This window comes from Canis lupus, chromosome 27 (assembly GCF_011100685.1).
Source record: "Canis lupus familiaris isolate Mischka breed German Shepherd chromosome 27, alternate assembly UU_Cfam_GSD_1.0, whole genome shotgun sequence".
In the NCBI taxonomy this organism is placed as follows: domain Eukaryota; kingdom Metazoa; phylum Chordata; class Mammalia; order Carnivora; family Canidae; genus Canis; species Canis lupus.
In genome coordinates this window covers 39,257,259-39,266,489 of record NC_049248.1, presented here as the reverse complement: position 1 = coordinate 39,266,489, position 9,231 = coordinate 39,257,259, and positions in this window count along the sequence as shown.

Here is a 9,231-nt window from a genome sequence, read left to right as displayed (position 1 = left end):
TCCCCTTCCTCCCTACCTCTCCCCCCTGAACTCCCACACTCATTCACCCCTGTCTATCTGCTCTGCTCCCCTGTTTCAAGGTCATTCACTGGCAGGTGATGGGCAGATTCTGAGTTCCAACCCCAACTACCCACCAAGCTTCAGGCCTGTGCAGCCCACCGGCTGCTTCCATGACAGCATCTCCAACCTGCTGGGCCCCAAATGCAGCTTCTGGGTCCCCCCCACCCATGTCCCTCAAATCTGTTTTTCCTCCTATCTTCACCACCCCAGTTAATGACACCCTAATCTGTTCCCTGTGACTCCCTTTATACACTCGCCAGCAAGTCCTATCATTCCTTCCCCAAGAAGACCCTAAATCCCCTCGCTTTTCTCCATCCCCAGCTCCAAGCTGCAGCCACCTCCCCAAAACACTGTGATAAGCTGGTACTTCCTGTTCTTGCCCTCTGCATGGGTCGGGGCGGGGGCAGAGTGAGCTAAGAATATTAGATCAGATCATCTCACTCCCTAGCGTGAACCCTCCAGCGGCTTCCCGTTGTGGGCAGAGCAACCTCTAGACACCTGATCATCGCCTAAGAGGCACTACTGGATCCAGTCATGACCCCTCTCTGACCTTTTCTGGTGAAACAGGTCTGCAGGCACCCAGAGCCTCCTCTGAGCTGGTGCAAATGCAGACTCGTTCCCACCCAGGGCCTTTCAACTTGCTCTGCTCCCTGATTGCATGATTGGGTCTTTCCTGTCACTCAGGCCTCAGCTTAAAGTTTAAAAAAGCTCCACAGAGGGCTTCCTTGACCACAAAGTCTAAGTTAGCCCCTTGCTCCCAATCACTCTCTACCCTTAACCTTGTTCTACTTTTGTTCTCGAATGTACTGCTATTTATATGATCATTTCATTTATTTATTTTTTTTCCCTATCTCCTTCCCATTTGTGTTAGACCCCACCCATTAGGGAACAGGATCCTTGGTCTTACTTACTACGTAGCCTCAGCACCTAGAACAACAGCAGGAGCAAATAATAATAATAATAATAATAATAATAATAATAATAATGGTTTAGTGAACGAATAGCTCTGTTTGCCCCAAGTAGATCTGGCTTCCCTGGGAATGGTCAACAGAGGTTGCAGGACAAGTCGGTCACTCTTCCATCAGTTACCACTTAACTCAGGTAGCAAATATTCATCACTAGCTTGTGTGCACATCCCTAGAGGAATGCAGGCAACGAAGATCTAGAACTTGACTTCAAGCACTCACAAATGAGTGGGTGGTGGGCGATGGAGCATTAGAAAGTTCTAGAGCTGCAGTTGGACAAATACCGTGAAAACGGAAAGCACAGAGTGACACTGAAACTCAAGGAGCTCTGCCTAACACAGGAAGGTGAGGTCAAAGAAGTCTTCCTGGGGGAGGTGATGCCTAAGGTGAGTTTTAAGTATAGATGAGAACCAGCCAGGTGCAGCAGGGATGGAAGGTGGAAAAGAACACTGTAGAAGAGGGAGCCTTGGGAAGCCATGGGGGACATACAGGGAGGTTAGGAGGACTAGAGACTGAGTTCAAGAAGGACAGGAAGGCAGCCTGGGTGGCTCAGCGGTTTAACACTGCCTTCAGCCCAGGGCGTGATCCTGGAGACCTGGGATCGAGTCCCACATCGGGCTCCCTGCACGGAGCTTGCTTCTTCCTCTGCCTGTGTCTCTGCCTCTATCTCTCTCTCTGTGTGTGTGTGTGTCTCATGAAAAAATAAATAAAATCTTAAAAAAAAAAAAAAGTACAGGAGGTGGGCATGGAAAGATACAAGACTGGACCAGTAAGAAAAGGCCGTATCATAAAAGGCCTTGTTACAACAGCCATAGCAGCTCACTTTTATTGAGAGCTCACTATATGTGAGGCACTGAGTTGCCTCACTTAATCACTATGACATGTGTCATCTCATCTAATCCCCTTGACAGCCTGAGAGATAGGTTCCATCACTATCCTCAATTTACTGGTGGGAAATGTTAAGTGACTTTCCTGAGGACACCCAGAGAGTAAGTCTGGAGTCAGCATTGAAGCCCATGGAAGCATATTTCAAATGCTTTGAAACTAGCCCCAGTTCTCTTGTGATATTTCTTAATTTCTCTCTCTTTTTTTTTTTTTTTTAGAAGTGGGGGAGAAGGGCAGGGAGAGTGGGAGAGAGAGAATCTTAAGCAGGCTCCACCCCCAGGGCAGAGGCCCATACAAGGCTCAGTCTTACAATCCTGAGATCATGACCTGAGCTGAAGTCAGAGTCTGATGCTCGGGGCACCTGGGTGGCTCAGTTGGTTAGGTATCGGACTTGCTTTTGGCTGGGGTCACAATCTCAGGGTTGTGAAATAGAGCCCCCATGATGGGCTCCGTACTCGTGGGGAGCTTGCTGGAGATTCTCTCTCTCTCTCTTTTCCCCCTGCCTCTCCTCCCCAAAGTAAATAAATAAATCTTAAAAAAAAATAATAAGTGAGCCACCGAGACACCTACAGATTTCTGGGAAAAAAGAAATGATAGTTATGGTTATGTTCAGCTACACTATCATTCTATATGAGGGTGTAGGTAAAGAGGTTGACTTGTTTTATCCATTCTCTCCCTCCCTCTCTCTCTTCTCCCCCCAATACATAAAATAAATAAAGTCTTTTTTAAAAAAAATCAAACAATACAAATTTCCCAGAAATTTGTGTGTGCATAAATATATGTGGTCCTTGGAGTTTCATTTATAAAAATACTGTATTCTGCTTACTTTTTCACTTAAAATAATTTAGTTCAGATATTTTTCACTTCAATATGGATAAATGTATTCCTTCTTCTGAACAACAGTGTAATATTCTATTTTATAAGCTATTATAGTTCATTTATTCCTGTCTCGGTGGAAATTTAAATTTTGTCTAATTTTTTACTTTTACAAACAATATTACCATGCAGTCCCTGTACAGTCTATATTTACCTCCTTATGCAAGTGTTTCTGTGGGAAAAATTCCTAGAGGGGAAATTGCTGAGTTAAAGAAAGTGTGCTTTAAAAATTTTAATAGCTATTGCCAAATTGCTTTTCAAAGACGATGTAGCAATTTACATTCCATTAACAATATGTGAGAGTTCATGTTTCCCATGCCCTTGAGAATGAGCAAAATTTAATTTTTGTGGATGTACTAAGTGAAAAATGGGATCTTGTTTTATCTTGCATTTCTTTGATTATTTAAAAAGTGGAATTTTTTTTTTCACGTGTTGATTGCCTATTTGCTTTTTTTGGCTGCAAACTGTCAACCATTTGCCTATCTTTTTCATTGAATTGTTCATTTTTTTTCTTGCTGATTTTTAGATCTGTTTGTGTATTAAAGAATTTATCTCTTCCTGTTATATAAATTGCAAACATTTTTTTTTTCTATCCTGTGGTTTGTCTCTTGACTTTGTGTATGGTATTGTCTGTCTTGCAGAAGTGCTGATTTTTGTGTAATTTTGTCAATCTACTATTATATGTCTCTTGGCCTTCTCCAGTTCAAAATTGAGGAAGAACTTACCAATGATTTTTCTAGTTTTGCTCTAGTTTTGTGTTTTATATCTAAGTTATTGATTAAGTTAGACATTATTTGAACATAAGAAGTGAGATACTTCAGCATTTTTCCCCCCAGTGGCTTGTCTGGCACATTTCTGAATTATTCATATTCTTCCATTGACTTAAAATATCATTTTATTTATATTTTAAATTCTCAAATGTATTTAGGTCTATTTCTGGGATCTCTATTCTCCACTAACATCTTTGTTATTTCCTGTACTTTCTCTGTAATGTCTTTCTGTGTTTCCTGTAATTTCTCTACCTATAAAATGTCTTAATGTTGGGTAAAATTAGTTCTCTCTTCCCTCATTATTCTGTTTATAGTTGTACTGGCTATTTCACTCCTTTATTATTCCAAGCGAGCTTTGTATCATTTTGTCATATTCTCAAAAAAAAAAAAAAATCCTGCTGCCATTTAGATTGGAATTACAATTGCTTCAGGGAAAGGGAGTTATGTTTTCCCGTTTACTCAGGTCTTCTTTTTTGTTCCCAAATAATCAGGGTAAGATGGACTATGCTGCGAGAATAATTAAATCTTTAAATCTCAGTAGATTAATTCGACAAAATTTTGTTTCTCAGCATACAAATTCCAATGCAGTTCAGTTTCTCTCCAGGATAGGGGTCCATTTTTGTAGCAACTGCATTGTCAAGGCTAATTTGATCCTATAGCTTTGCTTTCTCAACATGAGGCTTCCATGGACTGCGGAAGAGACATTCACTATTCACTGTTCAACAATTACCTATGTGCTCCCTCAAATTTCTACCCCTTAAGTAGTTAGGCGGGGCCAGGAGACAATGGGTTTTGAGCTGAAGTGATGTGTCTCACGTCTGGGTCAAAGTTTAGAAAAACAGATGTGAATTTTTCCTGTGATCTTTTCCCTTGTTGGTCAATTGCTGAGTTCCTCAGTTGAGATGATATGACCAAAGACAGATAGACCCCCTCCTCAATAACTGAATCACTTAATGGAAGACAACTGCCCTGGAGACTTACTTGGCTCATATCAAACCTAGTATGCATTTGAAATAACCTTTATTGTATTAAGGCCACTGAAATTCTTGCCATAATTTTCTATACATAAAATATGATATATATGTAAATATATATTATGTGTGTATACATATATATATGTATATATATATCCTATCCTGACCACTATAAAAATTAGTACCAAAAGTGATATGTTGCTGAAAAAAAAACCTTAAAATATTGGCTTCAATATCAGAGACTGGGAAGAAGGCAAAACATTTGGTGAAAGTGTTGCATCTTGTGATTATCTTGAAGGTGGTTCATTTAGCAAATTTATAGTTCAGAGGGGAAATATCAGGAAACAGAACTTTAGAACTGTATGTGGTTGCTACTGATTGTCTTTGGCAAAGTATTGAAAGAGAGAAACAGAATGAGTTGAAGAGGGTTGGGGCAGAAAAGCAAAGGAATAAAGATCATTTAAGAAGTCTGTCAAAGAGAACACTGAGTGTGGTTACTTGCTCGAGGAAATGGCTGGAAGCAGATAGACAAAGCCTACTGTGTTTTTTTGAGAGAGGTGTAAAGAAATGCCAAAGAAACAATGCACCTGTTCTTAAAAGTCCAAGGTCCCAACCTCAATTCCAGGCAGGAAATGGGCTAGGAAAGCTGTGTAGCCCTGTGGAGGGACAATACCCTCAATGCCCACTTCGGCTATGACCCAGGAAGTAAAAGGACTTCTCAGATGGTGGCGCCAAGGAGTTCTGAGAACTGCCCCACAGCCTGGGAATGGACCCGGGAAGTTGTGTTTGTACTGTGGTGTGTTGTTTGAAACACAGGGAGGGAGAGAGGTTGCCTTACATGGAACCTAATCAGATTCTATCAGAAACCTGAGACTGGAGCTGAGATGTTTCTGTTAATCTGAGAGGATTGCTTGTTCTGAAGTAAAAAGAACTAAGAGTATTGTGGGTGTTGGCCATCTCTCATCCACCAAATATGCTGAGAATTCTGTAGAGAAAGCGATCTTTTCTTTAGAGAAAAGAAAAAAAAATGCTTCTTGTGCAGAAGCAGAGATAAGAAACCATATTTACAAAGAGAGGAAAGAAACAGAGGGAAAAAAAAAAAAAAAAAAAGAAACAGAGGGAAATATGATTCTGTCTGGGGTCTCTGGGGGCTTTCTATTCCTCCTGGCTACCTCTGGTTCAAGTCCCAAGCTGCATTCCTGTGGGTTCCAGGAGACACCCCTATATCATTATAGTCCATCTCCTTTTCTTGTTTAAATTTCATTGAGTTGGCTTCTGTCTCTTCAAATTAAAAGAACCTTAACGGAGGAAGTTCCCATACCTTATCACTGCAAAACATCTCCAGGAAGGGACCTCCCCTTCCTTCCTGTTGCATAGGTTGTGGTCACAGCCATGGCAATGAGATTTCTCAGCCTGGTGTGATTTCAAAATCAGTATGAGGGAAGCTGGAATACGGACTCACGCTTCCATCCCCACCTACACTGGCCAATTTTAAGGACGGCCTCTTAGTACCAACATTGAGAAAAGCAAGAATATCAAAATAAAACATAATGATTCCAATTTGCCTTGGAGAAAACTCCACTCTGTATTTCCCTTATCCATTTGCTCTCCTGAGCTCAGGTTATTTCCTATCATTTCCTTTTTTCCCATACAGCAACGTCTCCCCTTCCTTCCTTTCTCACTCTCACTTGATGACCTTACTTCCTATTCCACTGAGAAAAAAAAAAAATAGCCAGAAGATAACTTTCTTATCCTTCCAGACCAAATCTGCTGAACTACCAGCAACTGTACCTGTTTTCTCTGCCCCCCCCCCGCCGAGTGCTTATCAGCACTGCCCAAGAGAGTTGTCCTTGATGATAGAGACGTCCCATATTGTCTCTGTTCAATACACCAGTCGCTTGCCACATGTGACCACTGAGCACTTGAAAAGGGGCTGGTGCAACTAAGGAACATAATTTTACATTTTATTTAATTTTAATTAACTTAAATTTAAGTGACCACATGTGGCTAGTGGGTGGCTGCTGTGTAGGACAGCACAGGTATAGAGAACTCTTTTGAGTTTTGTTATACGGGGAACAAAAAAATGGGGTGGACAGTCACAGAGAGATGGGGTCAGAGCTGCACTTTTTAGAAAGGTGGATAAATGATATTTTAGCACAGCAGATGGAAATGATCCAGTGGAGATAGAAAAATAGATGAAGCAGGAGAAAGCAGAGTCAACTGCAGAAACAAAGCAGGTCGTAGGTAGGAGCAGGCCATTGCATATGGCGGCACTGTCTCATATGGCAGCCACTAGCCACATGTGGCTATTTAAATACATGTTAGTTAGAACATCATGAAATGTTAAATTATTTCTCAATTACCTTAGTCACATTTCTTTTTATTTTTTATTTTTTATTTATGATAGTCACACAGAGAGAGAGAGAGACGCAGAGACATAGGCAGAGGGAGAAGCAGGCTCCATGCACTGGGAGCCCGACGTGGGATTCGATCCTGGATCTCCAGGATCGCGCCCTGGGCCAAAGGCAGGGGCTAAACCGCTGCGCCACCCAAGGATCCCCCTAGTCAAATTTCAAGTACTTTCCATAGTGGATATAATTTCCATCATCAGAGAGAGTGCTGCTACACAGTGCTGTTCTACACTTTCTGTCTTCTTTTCATATTATCAATCTGTTTTTTGCATTTTTTAAAAAAGTTTTTAAGATCAGCTTTATTCATGTGCATAGTTTTGACAGCCAGAAAGCCTTATATTTTCTTCTCTTTCTTTCCCCATTTTCTGCTCTCCAAGTAATCACATTCAATTCTTTTATCTTTTTAAAAAAATGTCCACATCTCTAATTTTAAATAATTTTCTTGTACTGATTCTCAATTGTTTTCCATGGTCTGGGCACTGCTATGATTTCTTTATGAAATGTCTGGATTGAGACACCTGGGTGGCTCAGCGGTTGAGCATCTACCTTTGGCTCAGGGCGTGATCCTGGAGTCCTGGGATCAAGTCCCGCATCAGGCTCCCTGCATGGAGCCTGCTTCTCCCTCTGCCTATGTCTCTGCCTCTCTCTCTCTCTCTCTCTGTGTTTCTCATGAATAAATAAATAAAATATTTTTTAAAAGAAAAGAAATGTACGGAGTTATCCCGTCCAGACCCCTCCCCTATCTTACTGCACACAAGTGAATATTTCCTGCCCCTATCTCTCAACAGAGTCAAACAATTTTTATGATCAAATCCATGTTTTGTGTTTTAACCCTCCAACAACTTTTAATCACACTATAAAATCCAAAATCCATACTGTGATGTGCAAGACCCTCCCTGATTTGTTTCTGGGCTGCCTATTTCACCCTTTATCACCATGCAGTGTCCACAGTACATCCCTGCAGTCCCTCCAAAGTGTTTCTATTTCCAGAGTCTTCCCATTTGCTGTTTCTGCTGCCTAGAATGATCTACTCATAAGGCTCTCTCCTCCAGTCATTGAACTGTCGCCTCCCCAGAGAGACTGTCTATGGACACCTTACTGGTTGGAGGAACCCGTGTCATTCTCTATCCTTTTGTTCTACTTAATTTTTTTAATGAGCCTGAACAATACCTGGCCTTATGTTGCTGTGCATCTGTTTCTTTATTCTCTGTGTTCTCCATTAATTTGTATGCTTCATGAGAGTAGAGTCTTAGACTTTTCATTCACTTCAGTATCCGCAGCACCTCGAACATTGTCTGGTAGTAGCTGGTGCTCTGCTGCTCAAAAGTTATTTGTCCAAATAAATGAATGAGTGAATGAAATGATGAATTTAGCAGTTTCAAAGCTGAGCCAGTTTTGCATACATGTTGGTGGGAAGGGTGAGTTCTGTCTGGGCAAACCCACGGAAACAACTCAAATGCTGGTTCAAGTCCATTTTCCACAGGCCAGGAAAACATCCTGAGTAGCCAGAGGCAAGGTTCAGATGCATCATCCTCTTGACTCCTTTTGATGACCTCTGAGAAGAGCACAGAGGAACTTGTTTATTTGTTCTTTAAAATTAACCCTGTCTTAATTAGGAAGTAACATGGCAATTCCTTTTTCATGATGGATCATTGGTGCCTTGCTAACAGATCGCTTGCACAGCTCCTGTCTGTACTGGTTCCATTCTAAGCGTTATACATGGTGTCCACTTACTTGCTCTCTGCCGGGCAGGACTTGGTGTTATAATATTTCCTAACATTGAAGTTAGGACAAGAGCCCCGCAGTCCAGAAAGGTAACTCAACCCCATTGTTACAGTCTTCATAGTTGATAAAATCCCACAGATCCTATGGGTATATTTAATTTACAAATCTTCCTGGCTAAAAATATACCTAGGTCTTTGTTGACTACATAGTTCTAGTGATCAATCAGGATACATTCTAAAATCTAGGACAAAATCCCTTTTCAGGTAACTTCTAGTTCTTTTGCAAATGTAGTTTTATTTTTCTTACATGAGCAGTATGTTCTTATTGTAAAAATCTTAGGGAATACAGTTAAGCAAACGGAAGAAAACTGAAAACATCTATAAGTAATACTCTACTATTAACATTCATTTGTATAACTTCCAGATTCTTCTGAGAATACATTTTGATGTCTGTGTAACATTACTAAATAGATATGCCTCACATTCTTACCCCGAGAAGATCCCCTGGAAAATATACGAGTATGAGCAAAAACAAATGCTTTGGATTCGATATAAGGACAAGACAC